The 15571-nt window shown below is 37.2% G+C and overlaps 1 long non-coding RNA gene across 1 annotated transcript in view; it reads right to left on the bottom strand.

Moving 5' to 3' along the window:
- The window catches only part of LOC121417153, a 29487-nt gene extending 19625 nt beyond the window's left edge, over nucleotides 1-9862 (bottom strand). Inside the window, exons 1-2 of the long non-coding RNA XR_005970320.1 lie at nucleotides 8732-9862; nucleotides 8166-8347 (exon numbers count right to left, since the gene is read on the bottom strand). This is a non-coding gene — a long non-coding RNA (uncharacterized LOC121417153). The remainder of the gene's footprint in view (nucleotides 1-8165; nucleotides 8348-8731) is intronic.
- Between the last annotated feature and the right edge of the window lie 5709 nt (nucleotides 9863-15571).

The following is a 15571-nucleotide window of genomic DNA, read 5'->3' as shown; positions in this document are numbered from 1 at the left end:
AGCTTACCTTTTTATCCGTGATGTTTTATTTCCCCTATGGGAAATAATCTATGGTGAGATATTAACGGATGCGAACGTTCATCTTTTCTGTACACATTTATCAGAAAACTAAAATATACGTTATCGAGACAGATACAAGGATCTCCGTGCTTTCCCCAGCTGCAGCTGTTGATTGGATGGCGCCTGTGCAAGTCTTCATGGGCATTATCTTGGTTTAAGTCACCAGTCGGTTCGAATGGCAGCTGTTTGATGAAGGAGTAATCTTGTCTTTAAAAAATATGAGCAGACCAAATAGGCAATAAACTGAAGGTCAAGTTAACAGTCATCATCTGACGAAATGGCTATTGTACGTGCCTTGTATCGCACTGATGCAACTTCTTTGCGAGAAACCGTGCGATGTTAATATCAAGTTTCAATGTAGAACGCCTTTGAACTTTGCATGTAGAGCTCATACTCAGGGTCAGCCTGAGGTTTAGCCTCTTGTCGAGGCCCTGCGGCTGCTTTCCGAGCGAACATGACGAAGCAAGGGAGAGAGCGAGGCAGAGCCCCGGGGGGGGGGGGGGGGGCCACTTACATTGACGAGTGGATACCATGCGCGACCAAAAAACACGTAAAAAGGATGTCTTTTTCACGATAGGGCACGTTACGTACGTAACGTGATAAGGGTGTCAAAAACACAAAAATAATGAAAAAAAGGGTATCTATTTCCCTTGGAAAATTACGTGTTTAGGGTCGAATTTGCGGGGATGATAAAATAAAATCAAAATGTTTTATAAAGGATGTCCTTTTTGCCCCAACACTTCGTGTTTAGAATCCGATTTGCGCGAGGTGTAGAAGGTGGGGTCATACTAAACCAAATAAGGTAAAGCCGACGACCGAAGGACCCTTAACAATAAATAATTCCTATACTTGTTTAGGGGTTCATTTCAGGGAATATTTGCCAAGAGTATCGTTTTGTTTCCAACACTTGTTAAGGGTAGGGTTTCACACGCCAATATTTGTTAAGGGGTGCATTTTCAGAATATGGAAATTACGTGTTTAGGGTGCTTTTCGAGACCCCATGGTCGCGCATGGTATCCACTCGTGAATGGAAGTGGCCCCCCGGGGGCAGAGCGCCTGGCTCGCGCAAACACACGGAAGCACCCAAACCCACATCCCCCCCACACACTCCCTCACATACTATGAAACATAATATTACGCGCCGAATAAGCTAAAACAACAACAACATAATTTTAAAGAGAATCTAGTCTCGCTACTTCAGTCTCGGCATTATGCTCTATGCGAATTGGAATACCAAGGGTCTGTGCCTGCAGACTAAGACTAGGCTCCAAAGCGATCACATTCACGTCACGTGATCATGGCAATATGGGGACCAGCTTTTCATCAACATTTAGTTTCATTCGGGATATGGGCTTATTCCCTAGATAGTTCATTGTATTGCGGATAGAGAGCGGAACATATAAGTTGAGGAAGCGTAAAGTACAATCATTGCGGGGGGGGGGGCACTTACTGTACATCGACGAGTGGATACCATGCGCGACCAAGACAACACGTAAAAAGGGATGTCTTTTTCAAGATAGGGCACGTTACACTGTACGTACGTAACGTAATAACGGTGTCGACAACACTAAAATCATGGGGGGGAAGGGTATTTATTTTGGCTAGGAAGGCTACGTGTCTCGGGTCAAATTTGCGAGGGTATAAAATAATAAAGACTATTTTGTTTTATAAGGGATGTCATTTTTGCCCCAACACTACGTGTTTAGAATACGATTCGCACGAGGTGTGGGAGGTGGGGCTGTACTAAACCCAATGATGTAGGTAAAGGGCCGGGGGGGGGGCAAATGTATTGTTGTACACACACGTGGCCGAATTATTCCCAAACAACCCTAAACAAGTTTTTCTGTGTGCAACATTACCCCACAACAAGTTTTTTGCAGGCTTTTTTTTTTTTTTTACACATTTTGGCCTCTAAACAAGTTGTCGCCAGAATATTACCCGGAGAAAAAGCTTGGGGAAAAAAACATACCCTAACACGTTTGGCCAGTCTTTGCCTGCGCGGATACCAAATTTGATGACAATAATATGACGTAGCAGCGTGGCTCTGCAGATCCTAAAGTATTGTCCAGTATCACCTGTTGGCCGCCGAATACAATTATAGAGTAATCTGGATATGTTTTGTAAACCTAACTCTAAGACCCCCACCAAATATGATAAGCATCTTCACTTCACCTTCTAATATGGCTTCTGTCTGCCAACTGTAATGATAAACTGGGAAAAAACAGAAGTTACAGGTTTTACCAGATTTTCCACAAAAATATGGTTACCATGGCAACCTATGTCTCCACCCGCTCAAAAATCATGAGGCGGCTTTGCTTTACCATATTAATATGGTTTTCGTGAATTCCTACAAACAAGCCTTAAAATGCCCGGCCTCTTCAGGTCTGAATTTCCTAAATTTTAAGGTCGCGCTTCGCGCAAAATAAATTTGATTAGTGAGATGCGTATGTTAATCATGTTTACAATGACTACAAATGTTCCCTGTGTTTAGATGTAATTCTAACAAAATCAAATCAGCAAGCGCTTGGCACTTGTATTAGATGACTGTGGTAGATATGTTTACTCTTAATGGATTCACAAAACATAGTCCTTAAAATTTCCCTGTTTGGGGCTAATATATACAAAAATTGCAGTCCGTGCTTTGCGCTCGCATTGTTTGTTTAGCGAGATAGGTACGTATCATGGTTACCCAAATTTGCTTATTGTGTCCCTTTTTAGGCTTGAATACAAAAAAAATCTTCAGTTCGCGCTTTGCGTTCACATTATTTGTTCAGTGAGGTACATATCCGTTTAATGGCACTGTCCTTAATAAAATGTCTCTATTAGGTCTGCAGACCCGGCAACTGTTTGAGAATGTTTGAGAATTTGTGAAAATTAGCTTCTCACAATTTTGTTTAAATTACATTTTATGAGCATTGGCACTGTCTTGTCGGAAAAAAGTTCTTTCTCCAAAGTATGTCAGGAGAAGCTCTAGCAGGGTCAATTCGTGCCAGTAGCGGACCGTGACCCGGAGTAGACATAGCATTGGGGGTCACTGCATTGTTCGTGAACAATGCCGTGCCCCCCCCCCCCCCTATGCTTTGTCTCCTCGGGGTCACGGTCCGCCACTGATTCGTGCTGTATATCGAGATTTGTTTTATTTGTGGTGTGGTATTGGCGACTTCGAAGGTGTTTCATACGCCTGCAAATGGCAAAGCGAGTCGCACGGCTTCAGGTTTCTCCTGGTCGACGTGGGTAATAACACTTAGCATCCTGGAAAAAAATATATTTAGAATACAACACATGAAGTAATTTTGAAGGATACCATACCAAAACTGCAAACTACAGGTTACGACTAAGGTTTTAATTTTTCGTTTTAAACAGTTCTGTTTGCTAAGAAGTAACGCTATGAATACTTATGCTGTCATGTATAGCAAAACCCATATCCCATAACCTGCAAAACCCATTCAGGAAATCTGAAGCACCTTACTGAAAGAGTAGGTTTGCAGGTTAAGAGATGATCATAACCCTCATGACATAGGCCCCTGATACACGTGCGTCGTGTTTGAAGACTGTCCCGATGAAGGTTTTGTACTCATGTCGGCGGTTTGAAAGCGCCTCGAGATAAGAAACAAGTTCGTAGTGACTTCATGGACAATTTTGGTCAAATGTCCTTCCATTTCTTTCATTATGATAGGCAGATTTCAAAGCAAGATATTACGTATGCTTGCCTTTACATCGCAGGACGAAGAAATCGAATAGACCAGGGACTAGAAAAGCTCACTAATGAACACTTTATGAAGGTATTTTTTGCATTCCTACTTCGAATGCATATCATAGCATGTTGCACAATGTACTTGGCAAACTGTGAAATACCAGTCGTTTGTGGACGCATTGTTGTTTTTTTGTGGATGTAAATTAAAACCACTATTCGAAAGAATATATGAATAATCAAGACATCAGAGTTGGTTCTTATCTCATTAGATTTTAAACCACCATGTCACTTTAGTACAAATGACCTTCCTCTGATCATGCGCATAATATTTTTATCATGCAAAGAAAGTAACTACGATCTTGCTTATTTCATACTTTGGTGAACTAGCATCAAGATTTTGATGTCTATCTTCTGCATGTCTGTCAGGCAACCAGTGTAGCTGCAGTCGGAGAGGTTTTGAGTGAGTCCGAAGGGGAGCAAAGAAGACAAGCCTAGCAGCTAAGTTCTATAATATCTGAAGTCGATCTAGGCTGAGAACATTGAACATTTGCAACATTCTATTTATTGGTATGTGATAACATCCATATTTAAAGGGATGGTCCGGGCTGAAAGTATTTAAAGCTTAATAAATAGAGTAGATTTCACTGAGCAAAATGCCGAAAACTTCATCAAAATCAGATAACAGGTAACAAAGTTATTGAACTTTAAAATTAGCAATATTTTGTGAAAACAGTCGTCATGAATATTCATTAGGTGGGATGATGATGTCACATCTCCACTTGTTTTTTTTTGTATTTTATTATATGAAATAGGTTTATTCATTTTTTTTTCCTCCAAGAACTAGAAAAATTGGATTGACAACTAATTTGGTGCATTCGATATTCATTGCTGCAACTTATTTCATTATAAGGGAGACATATTATTCACACAAGTATGAAATAATGAAAAAAATATGATTTTATGTAATAACATAAAAAACGGAAAATTGGGATGTGACATCATCAGCCCACCTAATGAATATTCATTACGACTATTTTCACAAAATATTGCTAAACTTTAAACTTCAATAATTTTTTTATTTGTTATCCGATTTTGATGAAATTTCCAGAATATTGATCAGTTAATTCTACTCTATTTATTAAGCTACAAATATTTTCAGCCCTGACAATCCCTTTAACCACGTTGTTGAATGCTAAGCATGATTAAATTTGCAACAGGGGAATGGTAATCCAAGTAGACAATAGGGACTGCTGCCGGGGGGGGGGGTGGAGTGGGCACTCAGTATGTAATACGTGGTTGGTATGTGCCGCGGAGGGGACCCCCATTTTAACACAGTCAAATTTCCGTTCCAGGGCCTAGCATTTTTATCTCATTGAGAAAAAAAAACAAGAAGAAATCCGCTCCAAAGCTTCGCATATCAATATCAAACAAAACAACAGTTTTTAAAATATGCATAACTTTTTTTCGAAATTGACAAAATAGATATACAATGTTACATTGATTAAAAAAATACACAGTAAGGAACTAAGGATAAATTAAATATGTTTAAAATTTACAGTCTCTTAAGTAACTCGTTAAATAAAACATGGCGCAAAATAGCATTCATCTTAAAAAGAAAATATCAGAACTAAAACTAAAATAATGCCCCTCTAGCATGTTAAGATATAGACATCATTTACAAATTGAATAAAATTATCTTGCACCTCCACTATGAGAGTACTTTAGAAAAATATAATTTACATTATTTGGACAGATATTCTTCATAGTCTCTTTGAATGGTAAATTATTGTTACAAATTCGTTAATTTAAAGGTAGGGAATTTAAAATGATAGGTCCTACATATTTTATTGGTTTAGGGGGCTAATTGGGTTGATACCCGGGGGATGATACATGTGTATGTTATGGTCGAAGCATGTATTTCGTCAAGAATTGGCGCGTGGATCAAGCATCTTATTTTTAATTTTCTCTGAGCTATTGCTGCCTTCTGCTGGTTATGATTTTAAAAATCCCCGTAGGAAAGAAAATCAAAATGGAAAATGTCCCCTTTTTTTACTGTGCCCTTCTTCGAAATTGGATAGCCTTTTGGAGGTACAACATGACACATTTTAGGGAAGAAAATTACAACTTTTTTTGCTTGCGCTTCGCACTCACCTCAGTTATTATGTAGTACAGCACTCGCCCTATATATGGTTATAAGAATGCTTAGAATGTTTAGTTTTCAGGTTTAAACGTCATATATTTTCCCCTCGCGCTTCGTGCTCGCATTATTCGATTGGAGAAATATGTATGCTATTAATGAGTCGCTAAATGTCGTCCTTAACATGTTCTGTTTCTGGTCAGTATAGTTAAAATGTCAAAAATTGTGAGGTCGTCTAACCTGTCTTATGTTGTACTTCAAAAAGGTTTACTTATTTCGAAAAAAGGGCACATTTCATTTTTGACCCCCTTCCCTGGTTTTACCTTTGCCGGAGGGCTTAGTTGAATTTAGGAAGGGATTGAATTCCAAATAACTGGTCAGTTTTTTTTTTTTAATTGAGAGAGAAGTATTGCACTGTGGGGTATGGATGTTTCGAGTATTTCTTATAGAAGAAATATGTAAAGATGTGTTTGTTTAATTGAAAATAAATTTGAAGGAATTCAATTGTTCATAAGAAAATGTAAACAAAAATGCGATATTCATTTTATTCAAATCCATTATAATTTGAATTTTCAAAGATCTAAACAAAAGTCGAGAATGACAATTCAAATGACAATGATAGTTCCAAACTTCATATCAATAAAATTTTACTTTTTCAAAAACACTAATAATAATTATTAAAGATACAGTTTTGTTTCATCATTCCAAACCACTCTTCTGTTCATAAAATGCTGTACAACTATACATTTTTGTTTCAACTCTCTAAAAAAAGAATTGCCCACAAAGACGATATTCAAACTCCTCAAAGCCATTATTATCATCTTCCTCGTACTGTCCTTTTTTACATAATTCAATTAATGTCACGGGCCCATGCATTATTCAATTTTGGAATCATCTACAAACAGACTTAAAAGATACAGTTACCATGGTTACATGTATACTTTTATCTGCTTATACCCGATATATATACATATATATACATATATATATATACATATATATATATATATATATATATATATATATATATATATATACATATATACATCTATCTGAATGATAATCCCGTGGCTCTATAGTCATGATAATGTTCCTCTGAATTATTTACCATTTTACCCTCATCTCTTTTTTCCTGTTTCTCCCTTTCTTTTTACTTATTTTTTCTCTCTCTCTTTCTTTTTTGAGGTATTGATGTTAAACCAAATTGAAAATATTTATGGGTTATTTGTAGGGAAACTATAAATTACAAGCTCTGTTTTAATAGTTTAATCCTCATATCCTCCTCTTATTTATATACCTGTCTCATATTTGGAACATGTTAAATTGCTGTGATGTACTGTATCATTTTATCATTGATGATTTATTATTTCCTGGGACCCGTAACACAAAGTTTAGCAATGATCGTAGAGCATTTTTCTACGATTGATTCCATTGACTACCAAGGTACAATCAATCGCTAAAATCGAGCGTGCGATTCATCGCTTACCTGTGTTACGGGACCCGCATGGACGTTACCATGGTTACATTGTATTTAATATTTTGGGTGAAAACAAGCCAAGCTGAAACAGGAAAGCTTAGATTTGTTTACCGGGTCCAAGCCTTCCGCTCAATCTTCCATACAAAAATTTTCATATAAATGGTGATTTTTAGCTCAAACCAATATAAAATTGCTTTCCAGCGGTGCAGTTTCAATTGTATTTAATAGTTTTATTAAAGAAAAGTTTTAATACACACATGGATCAGAGGAGTCATAGCGTGTACACAGCAAAAACTGTGGTGTTAACCGGTTTACATAGAGGACCACACCAGTTGTTTTACACCGGTGTTAAATTGGTGGTGTTAGTTTTACACCCATAGGTGTTATTACAACACCTTTGGTTGTTATATTTACACTCTTTTGTGTTATGTTCAATCTCGGGGGTGTAGTTTTAACACCTAAGGGTGTGGTCCTCTATTTACACCAACTGGTGTAAGTTTTAACACCACAGTTTTTAGAGTGTATAATTCTCCGGAGCTTCAGTTGTATCCAATGGCCCTACAGGAATATACTTATAAATCATGTACACAGTTTTTCCTATTAAGAAAACCCCCTTGAACATGTTGAAGTTCATTTAATTTTATCATAATAATCGATTTGATAGTTTATCGTGGCAAGACTTCCATATGTCCCCTCCACAATAATTGAGGGAAAACGAATAAAGAGGTTTGTCAAGAATTATATTAACATAGGCCTATATCTAAGAGATTTTAGGGAAGGGAAAGTTGGAGACTTACCAAAATATGGCTTTATTCCGTCAAAATCTCGAGCGTGTGTTCCCAAATGGCATCGGTTTATTTAGTCAGAAAATAGATAGCCAATACTCCTGGAGAGCTATGAAACCCATTGCTTTCAACTATTCCTGCTAGCTCAGTGAATAAGGCGACAGATCTGGAGATGCCTCATTCTACATATTCTGCTGCAAGAGGTTGGAATCCAAGTTTCAAAAGGTAGTAAGAAGGGGGGGGGGAAGAAAAAAGAGAATGAACGAAGGTAGTTTTGGAGAAGTGTTTTTAAAACTTAGTGGAAGGGACATAAAGACGACATTCCTTTATAGTTTATGTTATCTCGAACAAAAGTAACTTAATTTGATTTATTTTCTGTTTTCTATTTCAATAGTTTAATATACATAGAGAATTGTACGTAAGCATGTGACTTAGTTTAGTCGGACCACATGATTCATACATCATGTACATGGTTCACAATGTAAGATATTGCTAAATCCCAACACTTGCATGCTACATTGTAAGTAAAAAGCAATCGAGTACCATTTATGTTGATTAATAGGCCTACTATATCTTACCTGTTTTATCCGTGATGTTTTCTTTCCCTGGAGGGGTTAGTAGCGGATGCAAATGTTCAACTGTCCGGTACACATTTCTAAGAAAACCAGAGTACGTTAAGCCCCTTTCACAATTGGTAATGCGACTGCTTACACCCGTTGCGATTCTGTGCAACATATTATGTTGTGACCAAATGATCGCAAACTATCGGACGAGCAATTGTGAAAGTCCCTTTATTGACATGATTGAGGCAGATACAAAGACCTTCGCGCGTTTCCAGCTCTCGAAGAACTTTCATGTCGATTGGATGACGCCAAGGCAAGACTTCACGAAGAAAGAAATCATTCGAATGGCAGTTTCACCAGCGTACACAGCATCAACTACGACAAACACTAGGTGAATAACAATGGATGTAGTCTCTATTGTCCCCAGACAATTGGGCCCATGAAATGCTTTGTAGGATCCGACAGCAATGCAAGACTTAGAAATGAACCATTCCAATGGCAGTTGTTTGATGAAGGATTGATCTTGTCTTTCAAGTTCTCAGCAGATCAATAAACCGCTTCAGGTTAGGCCATCATCTGAACAAATGTGTAATTGTGCTTATCGCACCGCTGCACAGTGGGCCAGAATGAGTAGAAAGTGCGCCAAAATTATATTCCGTGTTATATTTTTACTTTAACATGTACCATGGTAATTTAGGGCGTAGAATTGACTGAACATAATTTAAAGCCGATATGACGTCACCTTGATACTACATTTTGTTTGGCTACTTAAAACATTATGTGAAAAGACAAACTACGCTAAACAATGTGTAGTATATAAACTTTGTGTTATATGTTACTTTAAGATTGACCAGAGTTAACATGGTGAATGTCGGTTTATGCTTCTCACATGCCTAAGCAGTGTGTATGAGATCCTAAAAAATTATATGCTATCAAAATTATCATTAGATAAAAAAATACTTTAATATCTGAAAAATATTAACCTAGCTTGCTTTATCAAGCTGTGTAGACTTGGGTAAAACGCAGAGTATATAACACCACAAATGTATCATTATGAGGAGGGTTTTGGGCTGAAAATTTCAAGTAACTTTTATTTCTTGGAGATGGGTGAATTGCCCTTATTTTTTTTTACATTTACGCCCGGAATTTATGTCATTTTCATGGAATGAAATGGGAATCGTCCTCACCATGCAAAAAAAAATGAACGGCAATATGTACATCCCATACGGTGCGCTGCGATGACCATGATGACTGCGCGGTGTAAAATGCCCGTTTGGGGGTGATGTGTCGAGTAAAATCGGCTCTGACATGAAAACGGGCAGCTAAATTTGGTATCGACTTAAATCTTAGACATCGGGAAAATGATGCTGATAGAATTAAGACGGAAATCCAAGCGTTTCTGATGCAAAGGCCAAGAAAATGGATTATCAGTTTATTTTATCAATGTTCGCACTAATTTAGTTACATTCGGGCATCATATTCATATTATGTCATTTTATCTGGCCTCTGTCAGAAAAAATAAATGTTCTAAAAATATTAATCTTCCCGTGGCAAATATGAATAGGCCTACCCCTCTAGCTATACACTCTTGGCGGACATTATCCGGCGAGTTGGATGATATAGGCCTATTCATACCAAGATGTCTCAAACTATGGCCTTAAAGCTAGTGTATAGTTTTGGTAAATCCACCAAAAGGCACCTATCACTATTCCAATTCATTGCTAGCTAATATGAATGGATATGCCCTATAACAGTTATGATGTGGAGGATATGAAATGAAAATGTGTTTTACAGGATAAATTTTGCGATTTTACATGGAAATTTAACTTGATCGGGTCACCCGATCAAACTAAAATGTCTGTGTGTTTTTGTCTTTCAATTAAATCCTATTCCAAATCATGGAATGGGCTGAAACTTTCAAGATTTGTTCTTTGTCTGTAACTTTTGGATATCTAATCACTAAATTTATAAGATAAGTGCTTGAATGCCCATTTTTTTTATTTAAAACAAGCATCGCCGAGAGAGGGCGCTATATATCCAAGATTTGAATATTTGAAATTTTCTCAGAGAAGTGCAGTTGGAAAAATATCTAACGGTCTCTACGCTTCAGTAAGACTGTCAAATTAGATGATATACAATTATCAATCACATTATTGACCCTTTACCAAAGCTATACACAGGCTTTAATAGAGGTAAAAAAAACTATCCATGGGTACCATTCGTGCAACTGCTCGATCATTGATATTCTTTTTAAACGAAAAGTTAGTCTTGCACTTCTTGATTCTCATGCTTGGGAATTAATATTTTTGTTGTCAGTGCTTAAGAAGCAACGTTGACGTTCGGATAAAACGGGATAAAATAAGCGTGTAATCCATCTGTATCCGGTCCCACAATCATAAGTTAAAAAAGTCATTAATTCAACTTATTTTTGTGTGAATCTTCCGTGTCAATCTCAATTCGAAAAGAAAGCTGCAACATTTTCGAAATCGGCAGTATTTATATCGATGGCGTTAATTTTCAGTTCAGTTCGTTGATAACGGAAACTATTGAGAACCATCGACTTATCGAGATCGAGAATTGTTGGCATATTCACATGCGCACGTGTTGATCTGTAGTACTCGAACGCCATGCGACACGATGCGGCCGAGCATATTCTAGCTAGCTGTAGTCATTTCCAATACTGATAGAGCGTGCTTGCATGAAATGCTTCGATACGGACATAAAAGAGGAACAGGAACGCCTTTCATTATCATGCTTTTAAATATAATAATTTGAAGTCGAGCAGCACGACAAGTGGAACTAGTACAGGCACCACGACGGGTTAATACACTTCGTAATTCCGAAGCTTCATAATTCCGAAGGGTCTTTATTCCGAAGGTTCGTAATTCCGAAACACGTAAATTGCCTATACCTCGATGTTCGTTAATCCGAAAACGAAAAAGGGTTCGTTAATCCGAACATTTGTGGCGTTATTCCGACGGTTCGTTATTCCGAAGGTTCGATAATCCGAAAACGAAATAAGGTTCGTTGTTCCGAAGGTTCGATAATCCGAAAACGAAATAGGGTTCGTCGTTCCGAAGGTTCGTTAATCCGAAAACAAAATAAGGTTCGTTAATCCGAAAACGAAATAAACATGTAAATTTACAACTAAAAGATTATTGACAATTTCCACCATTTTGCCAGGAGAATTGTCAGATTAAACCAATGAGAGGGAATGGAGGTAAATATTTTTTTAATGTGACAATTATTGTCAATCCGCGAATTCAAAATTAAGTGAAAGTGTTTTTACTAAGAAGATCGAAAAGTTCCAAAAATAAGAGGAAAATAATCAGCATTTAAATAGATGATCATTTCAAAATAAGCCTACATCATTTCACTTAGAATAATGACATTGCGGCTGATGAAAATTAAGATGGAAACAACTATAAATCACATTTCTTTAGATATGTACAAGATATTATGATAATGATGATCAGGCCCAACGGGTTGAAAGGCGATCACCCTCTACATTTTTTTTAATAGTTCAAACAAAGAAGAGAAAATCGAAGGGAATTTGTACAATTGTATATGTATTGGCACTTTCATTATACCCCCTATTTTTCGTTTGATAAAAAGTGTATATAACGCTTAGATCGTTTGCCCCTATCAACATGATCAAAAAGATGATAGTGCTTATCAAGGGCATCGCCAGGAGGGGGGGGGGGTGGCAAAAACCGGCTCAATTTTTTAGTTAAAAAAGAAAAGAGAAAGAAAGTATGATGTTCGCCGCCCTAATAATAGTAATTATAACGATGGCAATGATGATCATAATAAAAAATAATGATTTCAATGATAATTATTAATAGTGACAATGATGATAGTCATAATAATGATAATACTAAAGAAAACAACAATAAGTTAAGAAATAATTCATCACTTAGACTCCCCTTTTCGTGACATAAAAAAGGACAAGTTTGCCGGCCGATCCAATTACAAAGCCTTTGACATCTTGATTAAATTATAATATTCAAACTGTTGAAATGATTCGAGTTCATTTTAAGACATGAAATTCGATATGAGTACAATGCTCCTATTTCTAATTGATTGACAGTCAGTGAAAATATTGTAGCTAGGAGTTGCCACCTGTATGGGCCCGAGCCCTAAATCAGCGCAAATAATTATATAGCCCACATTTTCAGGGGACTATATTAAATTCTAACTTTAAATAAAAAACATATATCGTCAAAATATATGCTTTTCCTATATATTTTGTGTGATCACTTATATTTTGCTTCTTGTTTATTATCCCCGTACGATACCGGCGGTGTGATTACAAATTTCAGTGTAGTGTTCCAGAAGTAGAAAACTGCCCTGCCCCCCTCCCTCAAGTTTTCCACTCCATTATGTCTTCGGCATCACCTTGTTAATTTTTGGTATTCCCATATTGTTGCCTATTTTTTTTTTTATATATTTCCATTTTTTATTTATAAATTAAGTGAATCAAACTTGCATAATTCTTCAAATTAAAATTAAGAAAAAAAAACGGAATTGAGCTTCAATAGATATTGCCAGACAAACCAAAATGTTAAAGGGGGTTCATCATCAAGCTTTAAACCAAAGAGGAGAAATTACTTTTAGACTCGATTATTATTTCTTCCGGACCTGGTGGGTGTTTCATAAAGCTGTTCGTAAGTTAAGAGCGATTTTAAGAACGACTGGTGATCCTTTCTCATGGTAAATTATATTCACCATTTATGTTCATTGGTGATTATTTAGCACATAAGAAAGGTTCATCAGTCGTTCTTAAATTCGCTCTTAACTTACGAACAGCTTTATGAAACGGCCCCCTGGGCTAGTTTGCCGAAAATCAATTAATCAGGAATAATAAAAACGGGAATAAAAATAGTGATGATTGCCAAATAATTGCCTGTGCGCAGAGGGAACTAATCAGCCCCCCATGGCTGACCTTTGACCGCGCGTATCATGTTTTCAGTGCGCGTGTCGCCACTCTGTCTATTGATAACTCTGACGGAAGTGTTGCTTTTAGGAAGGTCCACTCGATACGCGCATGCGATTGAAGTGCGCGCACAATTTGGTAGGCATGCCAACGAAACCATAAACCGACGCAATACATTCAAAGATTAATGGCAAAATAGAGGTAATCTAACAAATTATGACAAGGCTAAATTCCAGTAATAGAAATACAAAAATTTGAAAATGATTGACAAGAAATGTACAACATTTTAAATTGAAAAAAATTACCACATTCTTGTCTTATGTTTTTTTAATTCTTCAGTAAGACAGCCATCAAATAAACCAATCTGCTAATTTCACCCCGATCTAGTCAAGCTCATTTTGTGACCGCTATTAAGCTCCTCCCCTCACTCAGCGCACTTTTTTAGTAAATTGTAGAGTTGATTTTTTTTTCATTTCCTCATTTTCAACATTTTCACTTGAAAGATTTTTACATCAAATATCACGCTTAAAAATAAATAATATTTATTCCTGTATTTTTCCAAAAATATTACGTGGTGGTGAAAACAAATTTATGACTTTTGCATATCAATATGAAAACAAATATACGTGAGGTTTAACATTCTTCATCTCAATTTCGCTGCACCACATTAATGCGCCTACACAATCCAGCGGCAGTGCCATAGCTTAAGTGTAAGCGCCATGGCTGAACGCGCCGGCGCCCCGGCCGGCCCGTTGATGCGGAGGTACGATACGGTTGGCAGGTAAATTTTGTGCATTCTATAAATTTTGATGAAATTATAGAATGAAAAAAGCAGCTGTGACATATACCTCCGCCTCTTGATAGTTCACAAGTCAAGTCCCGTCAAAACGTATATGGCTCGATACTGGACCAGGTAATTTGGTCTTTTAATTAGATCTAACTTTAGACTAGGACTTACCTGGCCTGGGCTTGGGCTTGGCTGGTGGTCGTGTTCGATCTCTGCCTGATGAGTTGCCAAAAGTTTGGTCGGATTTGTGGATATCACATAATTATTTTATATTTTCATGCTCCGATCTACACTGTAAGGGAAAATTAGGATTCTAACCTTGACCATATAGCGTTGCAACTGGCAGTTAATGCCACATCAATGACAGATCAAGTCCATATATATCGTTCAGGTCCATGTCTGGCTAGGTCGTGTAGCGTCGAGATATCCTGCCAGTCCTGGTAGTGCGGCCAGCGCTGCTTTCGCACAGTACGCGCACCGATGTGTCCCGGGAAGTTTAGGCGCGGTCATGCCAGAAGATCAAGGTATTGGCTCTGGCGTAGCTTGGTAGGGGCAGCGAAATTAAGCAGAAAAGGGGTTATACAATGTCATCAGACTATGTATTTCTATTGACGTGCAAACTATAAGAACCTTGATTACGATTTGTCTTGCTTCAATTTTTCTAAAAATAAATAATTATGTATAAAATAATATTTAGCATTATATCGTGGAGTTTTCAGTATTCTTAAAAAATATTGAAATCGAACAAAGGAAAAAAAAAATCAAAACTCAACAATCTACCAAAAAATTTCGCTGAGTGAGGGGCGGAGCTTAAGTGGTCACAAAATCTGAGCGTAGTGGACCTTCCTAAACATGCTAAAAGCAACACTGATGTATGTTGCTGCCCTCTACGTTCGTTGCTGCCAAATAAGGAAAGGTTCACTTAAGTGACTTTTCAGAATACCAAAATGCTAATTGAGCTTTCAGAATAATGCCCCTGTGCTCCAGTTTTCCATAGCAGTCTTACAGCAAAACAAAACAAATGCATGTGTGGTATGTAATTTGCCAACACTTAAGGAGAGAAGGCTGACAATGTGTAAAAACTTAGCAAAATCACTTTTAACTCATCCTCTGTGTAAGACATGGCTACCTC

The sequence above is a fragment of the Lytechinus variegatus genome, chromosome 6 (assembly GCF_018143015.1).
Source record: "Lytechinus variegatus isolate NC3 chromosome 6, Lvar_3.0, whole genome shotgun sequence".
Classification (NCBI taxonomy): Eukaryota; Metazoa; Echinodermata; class Echinoidea; order Temnopleuroida; family Toxopneustidae; genus Lytechinus; species Lytechinus variegatus.
Note: the sequence above shows the minus strand (reverse complement) of the source record. Positions and strands in the feature narration are given on the sequence as shown.